Source organism: Propithecus coquereli, unplaced genomic scaffold, assembly GCF_000956105.1.
Source record: "Propithecus coquereli isolate 6110/MARCELLA unplaced genomic scaffold, Pcoq_1.0 Scaffold214, whole genome shotgun sequence".
Taxonomy (NCBI): Eukaryota; Metazoa; Chordata; class Mammalia; order Primates; family Indriidae; genus Propithecus; species Propithecus coquereli.
This window is the reverse complement of record NW_012146523.1, coordinates 5,214,038-5,239,271: the sequence shown is the minus strand read 5'-3', so window position 1 is coordinate 5,239,271 and position 25,234 is coordinate 5,214,038. Positions and strand designations below refer to the sequence as shown.

At 40.6% G+C, this 25,234-nt stretch overlaps 1 long non-coding RNA gene across 2 annotated transcripts in view; it reads right to left on the bottom strand.

Annotated features, from left to right (window-relative positions):
• Nucleotides 1–17,315: 17,315 nt before the first annotated feature.
• The window catches only part of LOC105810533, a 54,269-nt gene continuing 46,350 nt past the window's right edge, over nt 17,316–25,234 (bottom strand). For both annotated transcript variants that reach the window (XR_001137500.1, XR_001137499.1), the window contains exons 2-4: nt 18,665–18,874; nt 18,393–18,524; nt 17,316–18,284 (exon numbers count right to left, since the gene is read on the bottom strand). This is a non-coding gene — a long non-coding RNA (uncharacterized LOC105810533). The remainder of the gene's footprint in view (nt 18,285–18,392; nt 18,525–18,664; nt 18,875–25,234) is intronic.

The following is a 25,234-nucleotide window of genomic DNA, read 5'->3' as shown; positions in this document are numbered from 1 at the left end:
ATAATTTAAAAGCTCCAAAATAAGAAATTTTACATAATCTCTTCCAAAAAATAAAGGAGGAAGGAACACTCCCAACTCATTTTATGACGCCAGTGTTACCTGGATGCTAGAAACAGACAAAGAGAGAAGTAGGAGAAAGGGAAGGGAGATGGGGAGGCGGGAATAACCGGCATCTCTCTTGAACTCATATGCAAAAATCTTCAACAGAATATTAGCACTCCCGATTCAACAATGTATGCCTGTATGTCCCATTAAGAAGAGAATTGTTGCCACGCTGCAGGGAACTGTCAGTACCTTCAATATCTCTCTTAGCTGCAAAGAGCTGCCTTGCTCAAGGTAACACTCTTCCTGGAGCAGCCCCATTTGGTGAATAAGAAAGGTTGAGGTCTAAATGCCCAGCTATTTTAGCCCAATGTAGGACATTCTCACAATCCTGTTTTAAGAACTGGGACATGAGGTGAGAAGACATAAGTGCCCTTCGAAGCCTACCTGGCTGTCCTAGGGTCCTTCCCTGCAGTGTGCCACCACTCCCGGGCCTGCCATCCTCAGCAGCACCCAGCTTCCTCCACCTTCGCACTCTACCCTCACGCTCAACATTTACTTGTCCTCTCTTCTATTCTCATTTGGCCACCACTTCACTCATATTCTTGTTCCAATGGAAAACATGCCCATCAAATTCAGACAGCATTAGTTACCTCTTTCAGAACCATCTGCGTGTTAATACAGGAATCCTGGGATACTACTGATTAACCACAATATAATAAGGATTTTTTTTAAATTCCAATTCCTAGGCTCTACCCGAGATTAACTAAATCAGAATGTTTTGAGATAGGATACAGCATCTCTTCTTTTTAAATCTCCATAGGTGATTCTGATGCACAGTAAAAGTAGAGAATCATAGATTGAAACATATGAAAGGGGAAAAGTTTCTCCAATTACAAGGTTCTCCCAGATGAAAGAAAAAAATCTATTTTAGTACAGATATATTTGGCTCTACAACGCTCAGTATACTAAAAACAGAATTACTTTATCTAATGAAATTGTAGCACCAAAATCATCAAGTAATCTGAGTAATTTGTGATCAGTGGGCATCCATGACATTTTTGCCCCTTCAGTAACTTTGCCTTTTGGAAACAGGCCAATCTACACCTGGTGGGCCTGTCAATCACACGGTCCCATTCCCCAGCCAAGGGAGAAAGCACATGACCCATCATGGCCATTGAAACATGCTGCCCCCAGGCACAGAAATTGATCTAGGGTTGAAAACAAACTCAAATAAGATTAATTAGCATCCTTTTGGAAAGATTTACATGAACACTGGGGAAAAGAAGTCCTTTTTCCTTTTAAGATAATAATCACCATTGCTTGGAAGCCTGGAGTGAGCAGGAACAATCTCTGCTGGCACATGAAAAGAATTATCCTGAAAATGAAGTTGTCACAGGAGACAGTGAAAAGATAGAGACAGTCAGAGCCCCATTGACTATGTCGGTACACATAGATGCAGCCTCTTGGGTTTTCCAGTTATCTAGAATGGTAAATTCCCTCCTTTCTTAAGCTGGTTCAACTTACATTTCTGTTACTGGGAATTAAACATTTTCTAATATATTATATGTTACTCAGATTCAGCTGAAGTAACCACATCCTTGGTGATCTCACTAAAATTGATTTGTATCACCTAACCTCTCCATTCTACTGTAATTCGTTTGCCTTTCCCAAAATTTCTGCAAGTCGGCAGGGATTTATAATTTCCTTATTGCATGTAGTTCTAGGTCCTTACGTTATAGCTGTCGAAGCCTGATGGTCCCAGGTAGACTCATCTTTATACTACACTAATCCATATACAGAACTCAGCTCCTTTTCTTTAACATTACTGGAAACCACTCACATAATGAGAGTGTGTCTGTGCACACAGCGAACTCTACTAAAGTTTTGAGGGCTTTATATTACAGAAAAACAAATAACCTGAACAGATCATCAGAAATGCCAATTTCCCTGAAGCCATTTAGAGTCCCCACTTTGTGACGAATCTCCCACTAGCCACAGTTTAAAACCTTCCCTAGTTGCCTACAATATTGATTGGTGTTCTTCCTCTTCCTTTAGACTTTCTATACCTTTTCTTGCTTTGTTATTTTCCTGATCTCTCAGCCTTGGGCTTCCCAACTCAGAAAACCAACCCCCATTCTATCATACTGAGCAAGTTAACCTCAGTCAAGGGCCCCCTATGCAAATCCCAACACTAACTGACGTCCTCAGTTAAACGAAAGGGCCATCTGTTCAGATCTTCACCTTCAGTGACACACAAGAACTATTATAACAACATCTTTAAAATTTCAGGCTCACCTAGCTCTCTCCCCAACATGTTGTTGTAAAGTGAAGGAAGCAGTACAGGGATTTACTTTCCCAAGGAGAAGGATGATGCTGCCAGCATCTATTCTCTCCATCTCCTTCTTCCCTTAGCAGGAAAGGCAGCTACAGTCAGTTTTGGTTTCAAATAATAATATCCTCTCCTACACACACATATATTATGATTGAGAAATCCTGAAGAACATCTCAGTTCTCCATTCTACTGAGCAGAGAGTACCATATGCATACTACTTAGTAAGACTGAAGAAATTCTGAGTAAAAATTTCCTTTAGTTGAAATAATCTGAGGTTGGTAAAATGTTAGCCCTAGTCTGGGGGTTAGAGAGGATCAGGAGCAAACAGGCTGCAGAATCAGCAAATAGGAACCTTTTTCCTCCTAGGGCAAAGTTTCTCAATGTCAGTATTACTGACATTTTGGACTGGATCATTCTTTGTTGTAGGGGGCTGTCCTGTGCATTGTAGGATACTTAGCAATATTCCTGGGCTGTATCCACTAGATACCAGTAACACATATACACACCTTCTCCCAAGTTATAACAATCAAAAACATCTCCAAACATTGCCAAATATTCCACGGGGGACAACAATTTCATTGTCGCTGGTTGATCACTCTGGGAATGTACAACGTAAAAGAAACGGACATCCCAGCATTACAAATGTCTGTCTATGACTTATTCTATCCTAATACAATGAATACAACTTTAATTGCCTTGATTTTGCTGTTTTAAATGATAATCAAAAAACCCAATTTAAATATTAAGGTAAAAACAGAATGTTTATTCATTATACCAATTTGTTTTAAAAATAACTCAGTCTGGCATATACCTTTGGTAATGATACATACTTTAGAAGCATGCTGGGAGAATTAGTACTTAGAAAGTGCTTTAAAGACAAGACCATATTAAAATTATTAGTGCAGATTTTACAACCCATATTGTTTTGAAAATGGATTTTCCTAAGAGATGTTCTGAATATCTAAATGTAAAACCTCTACTCATCTCTCCCTAATTACTTGTTAGTGGATTTTACAGATGCAGGACTGGCTGTAGTGCTGTGTTTATTGGTCCCTGACATTTAATACTCATAAAATTTTTGTTTGCAGAAGATGACCTATTATCTTATACTGTCATAGCTAGTTCAGATACTTTCCCAAGGCAGGCTAGGATCTTAATTGGAGGGCACAAGGAAAAGCAAAGAAAGAAGAGATTGGGTGTGGCGTAAGCAAGGGGGACTAAGATGGTAGGTGGACAGAAGACCAAATTCCAGTGCTCTGAGAAACTTGAATCCAGAAGCCACCCAGTCCTATATACTTCAGATCAGGTAGGTTGGTAGCACTATGGTTCTGAGAAGTTTGTGTGACTTCAAAGAAGTCCCCAGGCAGGAAATGAAAATATAAAGCGGCAGACCCAAAGTGCAGAAATTACAGTAAAGGTTGGGTTTGGTAGGCATCTCTTTAAGCTCACCAGAAAAGTAAGGCTAATTCTGGACCTATCCTGCTGGTGAGAATAAAGCTTCCAATGCATCCTGGGAGGTCAGGTCTGCTTCAAAAACTAGTAGGAGCTAAGATTTTGGAGGTTTAGGGGCCGCACCTGAGTGTGCTGGAGATGGCAGGCTATCCATATATACTCATTAAGATATTCTTGTACCATATGGATCAGTGCGGTGGTTCTTGGTACTTTAAAATATGGTTCTGTGAAGAGTGATTTATCCAAGAAGATCGTGATGTTCACCAAGACAGTGAAACACAAAAATGAGTGAATATTCCTAACCATGTATTTAAACACCTTTCTTTAGAGACAAATTCCTAACATTGATATAAATAGAAATGGAGGATGGTGTCATAAGGGCTAAGGAGAAAGGGAAGGAGGCTGTATCTGTCAGGGGACACTGCAGAATAAGAAATTCACCCCAAATATTTCAAATCAAGAGCCAGAGGCACTTGTTGGCAAGACTAGGGGAACAAGCAAGCTATGTTGAGGACTCAGACATTAGCAATATTGGGAATTGATTACCACCTTTGGGGTCAAAGAGGCAAAAGCATAAACTAAGCATTACAGAAGCCCCGTGAAATCTGTGTATCTGTATCTCTCTGTACGATCTCACATCCACCAGAGGACCATGGCAGAGGGCTCTCTGGTGGAATCTGAGATGATACAGAGACATCGTTCCTAACAGAGATGGAAATTCAAAGCATGGGGGAATACGGAAAAAATCGTTTGGCCTCTCTGTCCTTCTGCTCTCTCATATCTTTCTGGTCCTCTCCATTGGCCAAAGCCCACTGGAAGCCATTGGCAGGGGAGCCTGGGTGTTGTGGTCTAGAGAAGTCAGCCTTCCATGTCCCAAATCAGGGAACATAAGGGCAGAGAGTGGGGAGTTAAATGGGAACAATACAGGAATAAACATTTATTGGACACACTGTAAAAAGTAGACAGTGGACTGGCATTTTATCTAGTTAAAATCATATATAGATAGAATTGGTGAATGATTTGAGGAAATCTTTCCTCAAATACTTTCCCTGTCAGCCTGAAATTTCCACCATTCAATAAGATTTGGATTTATATTGGTTCTCTGACAGTCTTTTGGAAGAGCAACTCTTTATATAGGTAGGAAACACAGTTTGGCAAATGTTTTCTAAATATCACCCTTGAGTCTGTTCATAATTCTTGTATGGATTTCACCCAATCACAGTTATTTAATGGCAGGTGTTTGTTGATTAGGTCAAGAATATCCTGTGAGTTTGGCTGAAGTGCTTTCTTTAAATTGGGAAAAAATCACAGAGATGATTGTGATGAGGGACAATAGTGATTGCGTCTTCAAATACTTGATGAGCTGTCAAGTGAAAGAGAATGTGGATTTCTTCCTCATAGCTGGGGGGCTTAGAAAAAAGGTTGAAAATTAATGGTTCACAGGCCAAATCTAGCTGTAGATGTGTTGTTTGTCTCTCAAAGTATTGGCCCACACAATGTTTCAAAGGTTTTGAATCCATTGCCAATTTAATAATCAGATGACACATAAAAGTTCCAAATTCTGTTTTTCCTGAAAACAATCAAAATATCTGACCCACATTTTTTCAAAGAGGCAACAAATTAGGGCTAAAAAGTGGCATGCTCTTCAGTTCACCACAGTCCCTACCAACACTTATTGCCTTCACTACATGTGGTCACATGCCAGATACCATTTATTATAATACTTGAACTTTTTAAATTTAATACCTGGCTCGCTTAACTCATGTATATTATCTGCCAAACCTCTGCAGGCATTTGAATTTCCTGAGTTAGAACTAGGATTCATGGGTAAACCCACAGACACAGATTTTTACCTGTTTTAAGGATTAGCTCCCCAGAGACAGCACTGATTGCCATGAGTGATAAGAAGTTCACCACCACTGAGGATTTCCAAGATAAGCTGGATCACCACTGGGCAGAAACTCTACAGAGGGAATTAAAGTATTGGATGACAATCCTTAACTTTTTTTCCCCCTGAAACTTTACTGCAGTCCACACTGTGATCTTTTAAAGTCATAGACTATTCCTCATTCATCTTTGATTCTAGCATAGGTACAAGAATATGGATGAAGGAAAATAAATAGTGCTATGTCAGATAGTACTATGATTCATTAACTATTCCATGTTTTAAGGCCATGATGGCTAAAACATTTTTTTTAATCTGAGAAAGATGATATACTAAGTTATTGCCATTCATTAACTAACCAATAATCTTATCTGATTACTTAGTCAAATAAAATGTCCCAGCAGTCATGAGACTCAGAACCTCAGAACAAGAAAAAGTCTAAAAAGTAAACTCTAAATGGACAAATGAGTCCCTAAATAGTTTTATATCCTTTAAAATTTTGAAAAGGGATTATTACAGTGAGTTACACAGCAAGGTCAGTAACTTATATAAAAAAATGGCTGAGCAAAAAAGATAGTAGGAAGGGAATTCGACTAACAGTGTAAAAACTCTGGAGTGTGACTACCTCTGACTCTCTGATTAAAGACAGTGGCTTAAAAAATGATTGGCTCAATTTAGAAAATTTATATTATATCTTTTATTTTATATACCTGCCATTCCTAAAAAAAATGCAATAATAAATTGAATGGCCCTGTGAAGAACCCAAGACACTCTTTTGTTCATCTTTGAACAGGGATGCTGACATAGGGCATAGGCCAAAATCACTATTTGGCCTTCTTGCTAGAGTATGTAGCTTTGCTGTGGTCACAGAAGCTACACTTTTTGTTTTTTGTTTTGTTTTGTTTTGTTTGAGACAGAGTCTCACTCTGTTGCCCGGCTAGAATGTCATGGCATCAGCCTAGCTCACAGCAACCTCAAACTCCTGGGCTCAAGTGATCCTCCTGCCTCAGCCTCCCAAGTAGCTGGGACTACAGGCATGCGCCACCATGCCCTGCTAATTTTTTCTATATATTTTTAATTGTCTGATTAATTTCTTTCTAATTTTAGTAGAGACGGGGTCTCACTCTTGCTCAGGCTGGTCTCGAACTCCTGAACTCAAACAATCCATCCGCCTCGGCCTCCCAGAGTGCCAGGATTACAGGCGTGAGCCACCACGCCCGGCCAGAAGCTACAGTTTTATGAGTAAAGACATTTAAAACTGTAGGGTCCACGTAATCTGGGCATGTTGGATTTCCTATATTTTTAGAAGCTCTCTCTTTTGAAAGTTTATCCATGCCATTGGTAAAGTAAAGTAGTCCTTGAGCTCCTTATCTTTCAGGTTATTCTTTCATGACCTTTTTTGATATAGGATTCATAAGATCAAGGACCAAGGTAGTTTGTAGCCAATGGGGAAGAAATCCAAGGAGATGACTTGACTTGCAAAGAACAAAAGGCATTTTTGAGAACCAACTACAGGTCAGCCTGTTTACCCTACTTAGAATCTCCAAATAACACTTTGGAGTCAACACTTTAGGATAACAGTTTGCTTACTTCTTGTGCCACTGTAACTCGATTCCCACAGAGCATTATCTCACTTTAAATTCATTTAATTGTTTCCTGTCTTACTGCTATGGTTTGAATGATAGCCCCTCCGAAATTCACGGTCGAAACTTAATCCTCAGTCCAACAGTATTAAGAGATGTGGCCTATGGGAGGTGATTAAGTCATGAGGGCTCTGCCCCCATGAATGGGATTAGCACCCTTATGAAAGGGCTTGAGGTTGAAGGGAGCACTCTCTTGCCCCTGTATTTTTCCATCATGTGAGGACACAACATTCCTCCCCTCCAGAGGATGCAGCCACAAGGAGTCATCTTGGAGTGAGAGACTGGGCCCTCACCAGACACCAAACCTGCTGGCAGCTTGCTCTTGGACTTCCCAACCTCCAGAACTGTGAGAAACAAATTTCTGTTGTTTATAAATTGCCCAGTCTATGGTATTTTGTTATGGCAATACAAATGGACTAAGACAATACTTAGAATAAAATTTAAATTCTCACCTATTGTCTATAAGTCCCAACATAATCTAATTCCTTCGCTCTCATCTCATCCACCTTTCATGTATGGCTATACTCTACCCTACTGGTATTTCATCTCTTCCTCAAACATACCAAGCTCATCTCTGCTTCATGGATTTGCATGTGCTATTCCTCAGTTTAGAGCACTTTCCCCCAGACCTCTGCCTGGCTGGCTTTGTCTCATTCTTGGGGTGTCACTTTAAATTTAACCTTCTCAGAAAAACCACACACATCTCACATCCACAACTAACTCATTCTCTCCCTCTCTCTCTTTGGTGAGACAGCAGGGTCTTGCAGTCACACAGCCTGCAATGCTAGCTATAGCTCACTGTAGCCTCGAGCTCCTGGGTTCAAGTGATCTTTCTGCCTCAGCTTCCTGAGTAGCTAGGACTACAGACACACCACCACACCTGGCTGATTTAAAAAAAAATTTAGAGATGGAGTATCACTATTTTGTCCAGGCTGTTCTTAAACTCCTGGTCTCAAGCAATCCTTCTGTCTTGGTCTCTTAAAGTACTTGGATTACAGGCATGAGCCACTGAACCTAGCCCCACAACTCTCTTTAACATCACTTTGTTTTCTTATTAGCACAAATCACAATCCATGTTTGTTTATTTCTTGCCTTTGTCCCTCCTCTATAACATAAGCTCCATGAGAGTCTAGAGCTAGTGTGGCCCTAATGCCTGGCACAGTGCCTGGCCATGAGAGGGCCCTAAAATATTTGATGGATCATAAACAGCATGCATTTGCCAGGAGTGTGCACCTCAATACTATCCACATAGATGTGCCTCAGGATTTGGGAGTCCAGGATCCAATAAATAATGTTCCACACCATCACGACCACCAGAATAAGGCATAAGTCAGAATGTGAAAGCTCTGTAAAGTAATGTAGGAGAAAAGAAAGAAAAGCTAATATCGATTGGGGTGAATCAAGCAACACTCTTCTGGGAATATGTAGTTCTTATGCGTGTTTGAATAGTGTAGTAGATTTCAGTTTAGAGAAAGGAGAAGATGACATGAAGAAAGAGGAATAACACAAACAAAAGATTAAATTTAAAGGCATTACACCACTGGAGTGAGAGGGTTCAGCAGTTAATTGTGGGAGAGAAAAATGAGAAAGTTAGGGCTATATAGGAGACATTTCGGAATGGCAGGATAAAGTATCTGAACATACCTCATTACATAATGGGAGTCATGAAAGCTTCTAGACCAGGGCAATGACATGATCAGTGACATGATCTTTGGGAAAATGTGTGTTGCTATGATATTTAAAATGGGTTCCAGCAAAGAGAGATTGAAAATGAGAAAACCTGTTAAAATGCTATAACAATTTGAATGGCAGCATTGGATGCCTAAGATATAGTTTTGTCAGTAGAAGATGAAATGAAGATATTCCTGTCAGAGAGATACACCAGAGGCTGAATCATGTGGATGTGTGGGAAGATAAAGAGAGATTTTAGTGAGGCAAATAATGTGACTGATATTCAGGGAGAAGGAAATATTAGGAGAAACCGAGCTTGGAAGGAGAAGCACTAAGTCCTGTTACAGGCAGGTGGTTTGAGTTGCCTGAAGCACATCCAGATGGAGATGTCCAACAGGCAGTTGGAAATGAAGATTCAGTTTTGGGGAGGGGGGATTGGACCATGTAATCATCGCCTCTAGAGATAATAATTTAAACCATGTGGAAGAGTTCACTAAGAGAAAAACATAGAGATCAAGGAACAAAGAGAAAAGGCAGAAACTTGAGGAACACCTGTCTTCTGGGGTCAGACAGAAGAACAAGAAAACAAAGGGGTTTTGTCAGGTGGTTGCAAAATAGACTGAACACCTGCTCCACGTGTCAGAAGTTCAAGTTCCTAACAATAGTATAAATAAATGCATCTATTTATCTTCCAGCATGATTCTTCCTGCAGGATCGAAAATGTCTTAGTAATGTCACCCACAACATCCATTTATTATGGCTGTTTATTATTCATTTTGAAGCAACAGCATTCCTAGCACTTGCTTAAATACTTAGGAGGATAGACTTTCTGCTGTAACAGATGTCAGGCAAAGGTAGACAAAGGTGTACACTGCAAACTTAAAATCAAGATTTAAGATCTGGGTTTAAAAACATAAAATTCCTTTGTGTGAATTTTTCCCTCCCTCCAAAGAATTTTTTGGAAGAAATTTCATTGGTGTTTATTTACAGTGAAAAGAATTTTCCACATGAATTGTGGAATTCTGTTGATTTTTTTATTGAGTTTTTATACCACTCTGCACTTTAGTCTCTGCATGAGATCAATAGCTGATAAGCAGTCAGAGTTGCCAAAAGAGAATGGAACCTATGAGTGAAAGATGGACACGGTGGAATATGCAAGATTCAAAATAATTCCAACTTTTATAGCCCAAGGACTTGTCTTTCTAGAAGGTGTTACTTTGACCTTTTCTTACTTAATCTTCTGCTTGATTAATGGCTTCAAGGTTAAGGGCGTCAAAAATATCCCCATGTAGCCAACAAACCTCATTTTACGTTCCTTAGACCAGAGGTTCTCAGTTTGGTCTCACTGCCTGCAGCATCAGCCTCACCTGGGAACTTGTTAGATGTGCAAATTTTCCAGCCCCACCCCAGACTTAGTGATAAAAAACTTTGGAAGTGGGCCCAACAATCTGTGTTTTAATACCCACTCCTCCTGGTGATTCTGCTTTGATAGCCATTGCCCCATGATAAAAATTGCAAGGAGTGTTCCACCACCCATGGGACAAAAACTTCCATCCTACACCTCATCAGTTCATACCTTTAACAGATGAGAAAACTGATCTTTCTCATGTATCCCATGGCTCTCTCCCTTAGATCCTGTCTTGTGTTTGCCAATAAAAGGCCTACAAAATGGTGACCATTAAAAACATATAAGGTTGATAAATAAGAAACAGGTGTGAGTACAGTTTAAGTTAATAATCCAAGAGGGTAAGTTGTGGGAAAATAAATGTTAAAAAAATAAAATTAGGTAAATATTTAGAATAAGTAAAAATATTACCACTCATATTAGGAAATGTTAATGAAAACTTATGATCTTAAAATACAGTCACACATCCCTTAGCAATGGGGATATGTTCTGAGAAATGTGTTCTTAGGCAATTTTGTCATTGTGTGAAGATCACAGTATACCTCTGGTATAGCCTACTACACACTTAGGCTATATAATACACCCTATTTTCCCCAGGCTACAGTACAGCATGTTATTGTACTGAATACAGTTGTGACTATAAGCAATTGTAACACAATGGCAAGTATTTGTATATCTAAACATATCTACACATAGAAAAGGTATAGTAAAAACACAGTATAAAAGATAGTAAGTGGTACACCTGTATAGGGCATTAGCATGAACGGAGCTTACAAGACCAGAAGTTGCTCTGGGTAAATCAGTGAGTAAGTGGTGAGTGAATGTGAAGGCCTAAAACATTACTGTACACTACTGTAGACTTTATAAACACTGATACTTAGGCTATACTAAATTTATTAAAAATATTTTTCTTTTTTTAGCAATAAATTAACTTTCTGTAACTTTTTCACTTTATAAACTTTTTGACTCTTTTGAAATACTTAGCTTAAAACACAAACACATTGTATAGCTGTACAAAAATATTCTTTATGTCCTTATTGCATAAGGTTTTTCTATTTTTTAATTTTTACTTTACTTTTTAAACTTTTTTGTTAAAAACTAAAACACACACACACTTTAGCCTAGACCTCACAGGGTGAGGATCATTAACAACTGTCTTCCATCTCTACTTCTTGTCCCACTGGAAAGTCTTCATGGTCAATAACTCACAGAGAGCTGTCATCTCCTAAGATAACAGTGCCGCTTTCTGGAATTCCTCCTGAAGGACCTACCTGAGGCTCTTCTTGAGGAACAGTTTGTTTACATCAGCATCACTGCAAATATGTAATGTGTTGTACTAAGACCTTATGATGGCTACTGTGTCACTAGGCAATAGCAATAATTTTATGAGACCACTATGGTATATGCAGTATGTCATTGACCAAAATATTGTTATGCAGCACATGACTGTATATATTCTTCAAGCACTTCCATTAAAGTAGGCAAATGTACTAGTATTTTGTCTATCACCATATTCATGGGGATAAAACTAATATGCAATCCTAGTGCTATTTCTACTAATAGGAGTCAGAGCTTCTCAGGAACTAAAGTCTTCGCTAATAGCAGAGAGAAATCAATATGGATATGGAACATCTTGTTACCTTTAAGCAAGAGACTTTCAAAAATGTCTCAGAAGTAATGCTGAAAAGACAAGGGAGACAGCTTACTGGGGTGCTTATAGCGCAGTAGTTTGAGCAACAAGAATAATTATAGTACATGGGAATAACTTAGGTCTGAAAAGCCTCGAGTCCATAGGAGTACTCAACAAAAAAAGTGAAGGTATACAAAGAGGCCATTGAAAAACAAAAAAGTTATATTTATTTTTAAAATATTTTAATAAACAGGTTAGAGAACTGATATATATATATAGAGAGAGATTGTTCAGTTTCTTTTATTTGATATATATTTTAACATATATATTTTTCTCAATAAGTAGGAAAAAAAAGCTACTGTGAATTTTAAGTCAAATAACTCAAGAAAATCTGGGGATTTTTCTTGGTAGACCAGATGAGTTATCAGCTCCTACGGTCATTCATCACAGCTGGCGTATGACATAGTGATCACAAGAAGAGAATCTGCTGCGCAGACTCATCCCTTCATCCCTTTGATAATGAAACCATGGGATGCTTCTATCAAAAATACTGAGAAACCAAACCGTCATGACGTAAAGGCTGACTACCTAGAATATTACTGGGCATCTACCCAAAAGATCAAATGATACTCTATAAGAAAGACACCTGCACCCAAATGTTCATAGCAGCACAATTCACAATTGCAAAGATGTGGAAACAACCCAAGTGTCCATCAATACATGAGTGGATTTAATAAAATGTGGTATATGTATACCATGGAGTACTATTCAGCTTTAAGAAACAATGGTGATATAGCACCTCTTGTATACTCCTGGATAGAGCTGGAACGCATTCTACTAAGTGAGGTATCCCAAGAATGGAAAAACAAGCACCACATGTACTCACCATCAAACTGGTATTAGCTGATCAACACATAAATGCACATATAAGAATAACATCTATTGGATGTTGGGCAGGGGGGAGGGGGGAGGGGGGAGGAGGGAGGAGGGGACGGGTATTTGCATACACAAAGAGTGCAATGCGCACCACCTGAAGGATGGACATATTTGAAACTCCGACTTGGCGGGGGGGGGTGGCAAGGGCAACATACATAACCTAAACATCTGTACCCCCATAATATGCTGAAATAAAAAAAAAAAATTGATGGACACAGGAACTCTCAGCAGAGGCTCTGTGTTGCTAGTATAAAACAAGAGCTTTCCAACAGCCATTAACATAGCAACAAACCTTGACTTTCTCAGAAAAAACTCAAGCTAGAAAACAACAGCCCAGGACTGACTGAATCAACTTTGAAGGGATCCAATAAGATCCCATGTGCCAAGCACAAATCAAGTGGTTGATAATCCAGAATCTGCAAAATTAGCTGATCTGAAACTGAATTCTTTTTCTTTCAATTCTGGCAAGATTACTGTAACCCTAGGAAAGTACATAAACAATGAGAAGTATAAAAAACAAGGAAGGTATATAAGAACTTTATAAATAATGAAGTCATGAATCAAACCCATAGTATAAATAGCTCTAATAGTTTAAGCGCAGGTATAAAAACTTTGAATCCCATTGTGATTTGTGTATATGCTTGTAAGCACATGCATGTGCCATCTGTTTTTAAAGTATATAAAGCTTTTAATGAAATTCATAGACATTTTATTAAAATATTTAGGAGAATTTTCCCAATTAAATTTGTAATCAGGATATAAATATCCATAAAGTATGTTTTATTAGTGGCAAACATATTTGAATATTTAGGGAAAAAAATTTAAAAATGACTAAAATGTCAGCATTAATTAGCTGGGCATGGTGGCATGTGCCTGTAGTCCCAGCTCCTTGGGAGACCAAGGCAGGAGGATTGCTTGAGCCCAGGAGTTTGAGGCTGCAGTGAGCTATGATGACACCACTGCACTCTAGCCTGGGCAACAGAGTGAGACCCTGTCTCCAAATAAATAAATAAAGCTTTAAAAAATAATGCAAGTATTAAAAAGTTTCCAATAAGAGGGTTTCCCTACATATTAATAAAAAGTCCTTGCTCATTAAAGATTCTAAGATCAATGCTATTCTCTGATTTTTTTCCTAATAGGAATCTTGCCCCTCAACATCTAAGCATGCATCGAAGGCTGGGGCTTTGATTTCTCCTTCCTTCCTCCAGTAAGCACAGGGCTGGGTGCACACTCCTGACAGCTTAAACTAAAATTCAGAAGGAAATCTATAAAATATGTAGTTTCCATTTTCTACTTTAATTGTTTTGAGTAAGAATGGATTACCTAACATGATGAAAGCTGTCCTTAGTCATATACTAAAAACAAAATGCATAAAATATAGCCCCACCCTCTAAGACCTTAGCGAAGAGTGAGAAAAGGCACACTGATACATACTACAATTTCTTTTACATCTCCAATAAAAGAAACATAGAATCCTTTACTGAGAACCCCATGGAGCAAACATGTTTCTTTGTGTGTCTCTTCCCAACAAAAAAGTAAATTAATTTGGTGTGTGATGTCTACAACAAAGCTTCAATCACATTTTCTTACTTTACAGGGTTGACATTGTCAATGTTTGTCTTTAAAAGCAGTAGTGGGTCAGTCTGACATGCTTTTTAGAGCATAACTTGAACTTAGAGAATTGGTTCTAGTTGATAATAATAATGGCAAAAATGAAATCCCATTTACAAAACTTCCAAGCCAGAAAAAGTAAACCTCCTATATTACAGCCCTGATCAATGTGTTAGCTACTCTACGCAATATTCAATATTCCCACAAAAATGTCCCAGCCCAACAAAGGCTTGCAGACAGATAGTATCTTGGAGTCTCCTGTAATGGGATTTGACAAGAGCAGGCACTTTAAGCAAGCTCGATCAATGTTAATTGAAGCAGAAGTGATTCAAAGGCAAATAGGAGTCCTTGAGAGGTGAGAAAGTGGCTTTGGGATTGTGACTCTCTCCTTTTCCCATTACCCCCTTATATTTAATTACTTGTTCTAGCCAGTGAATTGTAATTTGATTTGCCATCAGGTGACTCTTGCCTGGTGTTATGTTAGTTGAGTCTTTCACTTAAAGGAAAAACATCTCATAACTTGTGGAGGTACCTGTTTCACAGGAAGGAAATTGTCCTCTGGCAACTGGGTCTCAGATTTAGAAGGTTGCCTTTCCTGTCCTCCACATAGCAGAGTATCAGTAGAAGGACAAAGAGAGAAACCATTTAGTCTTGAATGATGCTGTTGTATTTTCTCTGGTGCATTGTTATTTCTACAATTGATCAGCACCAGAATTTTGAATTAGCTTGGGCTACCCCCAGAAGCAGACGCTAAGATAAGAACTTATATGAATGTGCAAATAAACTATCTATTGGGGAGGGGATTCTATGAAATGGTGGTTCAGAAGTAAGAGCAGTGTGAGACAGGGAAGGAAAGGCAGCCAACAAAAATGGGTTAGCAAACTAGTTACCACCAACGGGGAACGGGAGCGTAACCTTATCAGAGAACTCAGAGACAGTGTAGAACATGTTTCCACCAGCCACCCAATGGGTGAGCAGCCAGGGTATCATATCCTCTCTTTAGTCATTGGTTAAGTCTCATGTGGGGAGGGGAATGAATGTCTTAGCACTTCTGGCCTGTGATGTACGAGGAACAACAATAACAAAAATACTATTTTTTGTAATAAAATCTTTACTTCTTATGTCAGTTGGCATACATTTGCAAAGAGCTTATACAATAATTGTGGGAAGCAGGCAGGGAGGATAGGAATTAATAGCCCCAAATTACAAATAAGGACAATGAAGTTCCAAAGGCGAGGTTCAAAGTCAAAAGCCACTAAACAATCAGACAGGGATTGGAGCCCAGATGAGGAAGCTGCTGAGCATGTGGTGAAGTGTCTAAGCTCTGGAGTCAGGCAGCCCTGCTCCATCCCAGCTATGCCTCTCACCTGGGTGGCCTGGCCACTCTGTTTCAGGCAATGAGGGTAATGGGGGCACCTACCTCATGTGACCATCGTGATGATTAAATGAGCCGGTGCTCGTAAAGTGCTTTGCCTAGTGCCCAGCATACAGTAAGTGCTCAATAACTGTTAACTTGCTATTGCAATTACTATTGCCATTTTAATGACTTCAGTGTAGAAAGTAGAAAATGCTCTTTCTACTAGGCATGTTTCGAAATCCAGGGATGTTGTCTGTGAGACTGTAATACGTACCATGGCAATCAGAGAACAACTGTTCCATCTGCCTCCAGTATAAAATGAATTATCTTAGCTCTTGTCTTTGCTTCACATTGTAGTCAACCCAAAATCTCAGATGTGGTGGTGGAGCTGCTGGGTTTTCTTGAAAGTGCTTTCTACTAAAGTGATAGATAAGGTCTGACGAGGCCTTGCATGGGTTGAATTATTCCCTTCAGTGAATGAGACCTCCGTGTCAGTATTTAGAGGAGTACTTACCTCCCCTTGGATGACATGGGCCTGATGTTGCAAGCATGTGAGAAAGATGATGTCTCTTACAGCCACATGCATGGTAAATCACTTTCTGAGAAAGGGACAGAGTCATCTCTGTGAAGAAGGTAAAACATCTTCCCTATTTTCCAGAAGGAGAAATTAAAGAATTGAGGTTTTGGCTACATGGCCAAGGTGCGGAGGAGCAGATTCTCCTCTCCTGACTTCCGTCCCATGAATTTTCACATTTTTTCCCAGTATCTTTAAGCTAGGAGGCTTAAGAAGCTACTCAAAGGTTACTCAGTGTTCTCAATTAAAGGCCAACTGCAAGGAATTTAAAAGTTCATTAAATTCTTTATTAACAAATAAAATAACCACAAATTGAGTGTTGTCACATCCTAATGAGTTTACAATGTGTAAAGTACCAGCCATGTGATGTCCTTTTATAGGCACTTATCACCATAACTGTAGGAAGTATCTATCCCTATTTTGTATATGAGGAAATTGAGGTTCAGAGAGTTTGTGGCTTGTCCTAGAGTCCCACAGAAATAAATGGGGACTCTAGAGATAGAGCATGATGGCAGATGACAGCACATCTGCCTAACAGGGTTAGGCCATGACTACAGGCTTCTAAGGATGACTATAACAAGAAAAGTAGAGAAGTCGACCATATGACTATGACCCCATGTGTAGACAATGGACGGCTCTAGTGCCATTTCTGAGAGAGCAGTAATGCTGAATCTAGCTGAGATCTCTGGCAGGTCAAACACTCCAAGGTCTACACTGGACTTTCTTACAAAGCCACTAAGGACACAGTTTTGCAGGAAATTGACAGAGACCTTATTGCTGAGTCAACTGATGGTGTTTTATTGCAAGGCAGGCACAGTTACAGAAGACAGAAATACCACAATTTCCATAAACCCCATCACAGAAGCATGCCTTGTTCTTTAACTCCTCCAAAATGGGCAGATCCAGACAGACAGACCTGCACAACACTGCCGATGAGGTCAGTTGATCTCCAATTCCCACTTTGTCTTAGAAAATGGCATTCTGAAACTATCCACTTACTGTTGACTACCTTCCATGTAGGGTATTTGAAGGCACTTTTGATATTTACAATTTCTTCACCATTCTAGCTGCAGGATCAAACAGGAATTAAATTTCAACCTACAAGGTTTGTGTTTCTTTGCAGTGTAACACATATATCAAATAGTGCGCAAGAGCCCCAGGTATAATGTATGTTTGATTATATTTCAACTCCAAGCGATACCACATTCAGATCGCTTCGGTAGCTAAGCAAATGTGACTCGGGCCATTACCTGGATCCAAACAAAAAATAAAGGAAAGGAAGTGTATTTTAATCTACAGATCAGTACTATACAAATCAAACCACAGCCCCATTTACCAGGTAACCTGGGATTGCAATTCAGAAAATCTCTAGGAACAGCTTTTGTTCACATACAAGGCTAATTTCAGCATAGAATTATACTTTTTAAAGTAATTTCTTTTTTATAATTCCCAGGGCCAAGAAAAGAAAAAGAATAGGCAGGAAAAAAAAAAAAGTCAACTAGTCAAAAGCGCTCAGAACGGTGTGTTACACAGATAATAGCAAAGGAAAAACAGTCCAGTCCAGAACTGTAGGTCAGAGAACTTTCGTCTGAAGGGACGCTGGGCTTGAGTCTCACTTGAGGTATTTCTTAATTTCAGCTACTGTGATTGTCTCCTGTGGATCAGCAGCATCTTCCTCACTATCCTTCAGCGGCTCCCTGGGACATCTGAGAAGGGGTCTGTCCTCTGGCCAAAAGGTAGGGCCTGTGGAAGGACACACAGGAAAGAGCCCATCAGGCGTGGGCCCAAACAATCCAACAGCTAAAGGCTGATGGAGTGAAGGGCCAGAGGGAAGAGTGGGTGGTTCCTCACCTCCTGCCAGCTCGCTTCCTGCCGCCTCTCCAGAAGGGTGGCATTTGACTGGGAACAGCCAGTGGCTTGGAATCTTTGAGATCTTGCAGTGAGCTCGTTGTGGTATCCATCACTTCACAGTCCATGGTACCTCTGTTGACAAGAACATAAAATAAATGCCCTGGCATCAATGGTCTCTGGAATCTTGAGGAGGAGACACAACGGAGCAATGCAGACACAAAGAAAGGAGGGAAAGGAGGACGAGGGGATAAAACTCAGAAAGGATACTCTACCTGCCACCTTTCCCTGGAATTCCCCTAGGCAGTCGTATCCTGGACTGGAGGCTCGAAGTGATTTCTAAGACCGCCCAGAGGTCTCAAAGGTCTGAAAGGTCAGGAGGCATCATTCCACTGCCAAGTGAGCACCTGAACTCAAAACTCAGCTCCTTGAGAACCTCAGCCAGCCTCGCTCCAACTCTCCTGAGTGGATCGTGTCACGAAATACTACATAACAAAGAGCAAAACGCAGGTGAAAATTAGCAGGAGGTCCTCCTTGTTCCTTTGCCCTGGGGTGTAGTCAAGGAAAGGCCAAGGGGATGGGGTAGGGTGGGTAACAACCACATGGTCTTCTCTTTAGGGATTCAATGTTCAAATCAGCCCACTCTCAACTTCCCACTAAGTGACAAAAGCTCTTAGAAGGTTCCTCCAGTCCCATGGTCCCTGCCCTTTGGTTCAATCTAGCATTGCTTGTTAACTCTAGGGCATCACTTAGATCCTAGAGAAAGTTTCTATTTCAGCCAGGCTTCCTACCTAGGAAAGAAGAACTCCAGACCTGGAGCATGAGAAGCAGCTGGCTCTACTCATGACCCTTTTCCAAAGCTTACAGAAAAGCCCAGGCCTACCTCTTTGTCCTTCACAGAATGTGTCTCCCTAGAACACAGGGTAGGGAGCACACAGTGAAGAAAACAGGCTGGGAATCACAGAAGTTGGAGTGCTGCCAAGAAAGATGTACAGAGAAAGGCATTCAAGAGAAACGTATTCAAACAAAGCCAGTCACCATTGGCATACCAAAGGGTAGAGGCTGATGGGAGTGGTCTGTCCTGGATACATATAATAAAAGCAGGCACATTATCTGTAGAGAATTTAAAAGCAATATAAAACTAAGAGTCAGTCTGCTTTTTACTGTGACCATGAGCTGGCAATTCTAAACAGTACTGGTGACTAAATATTGCTCCCCACCCAGGCAGGTCCCCCTCCTCAGTCCATCACTGCTACCTTCACCCAGTATCTGGGTTCTGCCAGAGCCTTTGCTTGTGCTTCTCTCTCTGCCTGGAATCTTCTCCCCCCAGACCCACATCCTCCTCACTTTCAGGTCCTATTTCAAATGCTCCTTCTTCAATGAAGCCTCTCATAATCCTACTGGTTAGGAGTAATCCCTTCCTCCTCTTAACCCCCAGAGCAATGTATCTATATTCTTTTATTTATACCTTATACTTAAAATGCAAATGTGTTACTTTCCCTGTTAACAAACATTATGATGTAATGAAAAGTGTACAAGATTTGGAAGTAGGACTGGGTTAGAATCCCAGTTCTCACCCTCAACTAGCTGTGCTATGCTGGGCTAGTTATTAAACGTCTTTAACTTTTTCCACTTCTATAAAACGGGGAGATTATCACCTATCTCACAGAATTGTTGCTTGAAATGAAATAATGCAGGCAAAATTATCTAGCCTAAGATAATATACCCTCTACAGTTATTTGTTTCTCTACCCTCTGCCTTAAGGGGAGACTTTTATTCTTTCATCTTTATCAGCCCCTTCCCTCTCCCTCAAGACTTATCAAGGTAAGTCACAAAATGTGGCAGGTATAGAAATGTGGAGAGTATTGAAAATGAAGTATAGGCTTGTGTGGGGGATGGAGTAAGGGAATATATGTCCAGTGCTTAGGTCAGAATTGGAGCATGGTGTGAGCTGTAGAAATGTCTGTTAAATAAAAAAATCTTGTGAATTAATGAAGCACTCCTTGTCTCCATGAAGCACTCCAGTTATAAATTATCAAGATCCTCCTCCTTCTACATCAAACTCCTTCCTACCTTCCCCATATAAAAATTTCAAGGGGAAAATACGTAAGGCAGAGTGTTTAGAAAATCACATATTAGCGCTAAGAGACTGCTATGGTTTGGATGGTTGTCCCCTCCAAACCTCAGGTTGAAATTTGATCCCCAATGTTGGAGGTGGCGGTTTAGTGGGAGGTGTTTGGGTCATGGAGGTGGATCCCTCCTAAATAGATCAATGGACTCCCTCAGGGTATGTGAGTTCCCAGTCTATTAGTTCCTGTAGTAGCTGGTTATTAAAAAGAACCTGGCACCTCCCTTCTCTCCCTTGCTTCCTTTCTCACCATGTGATCTCTGCACATGCCAGCTCCCCCTTGGCCCAGTCTTGAACCTTCCAGCCATCAGAATCATGAGCCAAATAAACCTTTGATATAAAGCCTCAGATATTCCTTGATAGTTAACACAAAATAGACTAAGATAGACACTGTTTCCCCCTTTAGGTAACACATATTGAGAACTCACAATGTGTCAGGCACCATGCTAATAACTTTACAAATAGTGTCTCATTTAATCTTCACCTGAACCCTGTGAGGTGCTCTCTTGACTATCCTGTTTTACAGATGCAGCAACTGAGGCACAGAGAGGTTAAGTAACCTGCCCATGGATGCACAACTAGTAAGGTGCAGAGCTAGGTTTGGAAAGTAGGTTTCTGCGTAACGCTTTGTTCACTCATTATTGATTTATTGTAGAACTTTCTGTGATGACAGAAATGTTCTGTGCTGTCTAATATAAAAATTGCTAAACAACTGTTATCTGTTGAGCTCCTGAAATGAAGCTACTGTGACTGAGGAACTAAATTTTAAATTTTACTTAATTTTAATTAAAGTTTAAATAGCCATATGTGTCTAGTGGCTACCATATTGGACAGTGCAGGATTACTGTATCTTAGAGTTGGTTTCGAGCAGGCCCCTAGTTTTGCTGTAGGAGATCACAGGATTTGCCCTACACATGAAATCAGGGAAGAAACTTTAGAGTGGGGAGCAGGGCAATGCTAATAACAAAACACAAGAGCATAGGCTCTGGAGCAAGACATACTTGTGTTTGAAGTCCAGGTCTTATTGCTCCCCAGCTCAGTCCACAGCACATTAATTAACTTTCCTGTGCATCTGATCTCTTTCCTGTTAAGGAGTTATAATAATGCCACTTCCAGGGTCAATGTGATCACCAAGTAACACTTAGAATGAGATAGAGTGCTTAGCGCACACCTGGTGCAATTTGAGATGAAGCTGTAGACACTTAACTTATGTGAACTCCTTTCTCTCTGCTTGGTGAGAGGGCAGGAGAAGAGAGGAGAGAAGCCAACAATATGGAGAGTGGGGGATGTGGTTTTCCACCTGCGTTCCACTCAGCATGCATATGTATATCACAGAGTGAGCATGAGATAAGAGACAAATTTGTTTTCTCATCCCAACAGGCTCTCAGGCTTAGTAAATGGTTCCAGTGTTTATTTGTGAGATCCCCCTAATGCCCTGGCTTTAGAACCCAACTACCCCCGCGTCTCCCAACCAAGGAAGGGTCCTTAAGGTTATTCATCCAAACCAAGTTTCTAATACAGTCTACTGTTACGATTACTTTTATAATTGAGTAACAACCCTCATTATCTCAGCCACTTTTTATATGTATACAGGGTGTCCCAAAAGTTACGATAAATAGGGAAAATGGGCAATTATAACTAAATGTACCTTTATTTACAAAATATCCATCACAAAATTTTATAAAATTTTTCCTTTGATACAAAAGGGACCAGCCACAGAGTTCCACCATCCTATGCCTCACTCTCTGCAACCCCTGCTGTCGAAAAATTGTCTTCCATGAAACCTAGGAAGGGGAGGGGTGCTGAAAGCAGGAGGTGAGTGGTGGGGGAGCAAGTGAAGCTTTATCTGTATTTACAGCCACTCCCCATCACTTGCATCACCACCTCAGCTTCAACCTCCCTCTCCCCTGCCACTGTCTTCCATGAAACCTGTCCCTGGTGCCAAAAAGGCTGGTGGGGACTGCTGCTGCAAATCACACCTCTCCTGGGCCTGCTGGCGCACAGTTAGGCTCAGCCAGAGGGGGTGTCGGAGTGTGTCTAGAGGCAAGAGAACAGGGCTCCTTATTTGTTTCCTACTCATCAGCATGATCCAGGCAATACTTCCTTCCCTGGAAGCAGCAATTGGTTCTGGTAAGAGTGATTCCACTTTGTAGTTTCTCTCAATCTCCAGCATCAGTTCTATTATACCTCCTTCAGAGACACCAGCACAGCCAGCCTTCCAGTGCCCCTTCCTAAAACAGCTGGGTTTCCCGCATCTGCAGGACCCTTCATTCAACACCTTTTAAGTTTTAAGTATATTAATTTCTTCCCTATGAAGCTGCTTAGGGAAGCTTAGGTATAGCTGCTTGCCACAGTTTACTACTGTGAACCTCAGTATCCATTTGTACCTCTTAGGTCATCCAATACCTGGTTATAATTCTCTATATTAATTCTTTCTGTTAAAGTAACTAATGTAGCTTCTGTCTCCTAATGAGAACAAGCCTGATATACCTTCCCTTCTCTCTTCCATAGATCCTTCTATGCTACTGAGTACATAAAAATGCATGCAAGCATCACGGTATTGCCCTATGTTCATGCTCAGACAAAAGCTGTCAATAAATTATCAACATACCCTGACATTTCTTTTGTAGATCTTTCTACTTCACATCTAAAGACAGGCTAGGAACAAAAGGAAAAGAACATATCAGAGAGTATGATTTGATATATTGAAGAGTGACCAACCCCTGAGCTGCACTCTCAGGGAGCTCAAACCTGGACACATCTGCCAGGGCAGCTGAAAGGTAAAACACAAGGACATTTCCATTAACAAAGATCGACACGCAGGAGTCCTTGCAGAGGGCATTTGCTGAAGGTGGGGTGCAGGCCTTCTGTAGCAATACGTTAACAACTAACCGGTGTTAGATGAACAAGAGCCCTCTGTGTTGTTTCAGCCTTTAACAGTCTTAATTTCCCCATCTTCCAACTCCCCAGAGAAGATACATACATACAATATAATGCAAGAGGAGGCTATATTATATCAGATCCACTTTAGATTACTGATCACAAACACCCCCATGTCCCTGGCCCCAATGCTGTCAGTCTCATCCTTTATAAACACAGTGGGAGATCTGGGATAAAACCTCCAGTGCTTGTTGGCCACCTCTCCAACCTAGGTGAGTTGACGAAAGGACATTTTGACCCATGGCATCCCAATAAAAATCAGCTCTCATTCTTCTGAAATGACTCCCATGATGCATCAGGACTTCACGCCACAGATAAAGTGACCATTCTCCACAACCCACAGTGTGGTTAACCCACCCACTATCCTCAATATGATTTGCAGGCGAGACATGTCTAGTGGATCATGAAGCATCCTAACTTGGGTAGACATCACAATCTGGATCTTCACACCACAAATTGCCCTCCATCTTCAGTCTGGTAGCCGAACCTTCCTCCCTATGCCACTTGAGCCATACACTTTTGAGAAACCAGCATACAGAAGTCTATTGGTTCTGGCTTGAATGTCACCACCACAGCGTTTGCACCTTCATAAACGGTGGTTTCCTCAATGTTCAAAATTCCTTTCTCCTCTCTTTTCCATACCACTGCTCTCATTAATACCTGTAAGTGTAGCAGAGAATGTCAGTACCTCACCACAACCCTTGGGTCTTACCAAGGCCAACTCTACCATTAACTGCATCTCTTTGCATAAGGGTTTTTTCCAACCCCCTCGCCCCTGAAACTACTCTGTCTGGGCATGGAAGTCCAAGAATATCTATCTGGATATTAACTCATCTTGAAAGGAATCCTCAACCAGTGACTGACAGGAGGCCAAGGCATAATTTTGAGCAAATGTTCTAAACTGTTTCCCAGAATTTTTCCATAGGCTTGAGCTCCAGCTGTCCATAGTCAAAGCTGGCTCAATAACATATCCTTTATTGGCTGCCTTTCTTTGCCTCTCCTCTTGTTTCCTATACTTTCCCAATAAATTACATGCTCTCAAATCCTTGTCTCAGGGTTACTTCTGGGGGACTAAAACTAAGACAATAGAAAACTATGTTTTTTTAACCCTCATCACTTCAGAAATGCTTTACCTTTATGTACATATAGATACATGTATACATAAATATATATTTCTAGGCTATGCCAATTGAATTTATAAACATATATATATCCAGCTGACATTTGAGTTTTCATATATTTTGCTATGTGCTGGTTCTGTCTCTCCTGAAAGTCGAAAGATGCCAAAAGGCCAGTAGTGCATCACCCCCTTCTTCTATAATTTTCCACAATGCCTGGTGTGATGCTTTGTAGAGTGAATATTCATTCATTCGGGGCTGATAGACAAGAGGTCACAGAGGTCAGGTCTGTTTGCCCCACAGGCTTGTCAAGGGTGAGAAAGCTCCTAAGAGAAAGAAATAGTGATGTTGTTTTCAACCCTTTGAAGGATGAGCCTGGAAGCCCAGAATGGATGCTGGCACTGAGACAGGGCACCACATCAGGGCCTGAGTCACATGGCACATGCTACACACTCCAGGCCAGGAGGATGTGAAATGCTACATAATCAGATATGTTCTCTTAGCCTGTTTCTGGGTAAGAGCCCAGTCAGAGGTAAACTGAGCTACATGAGCTAGACAGTCCAATGTGGGGCCCATAACCAAGAGATCTTTCCTGAAAACCTTGAGCCTTTGCTACAAATCAGTAGCCATCTGACTTTTTAAGCACCTCAACGTGCATC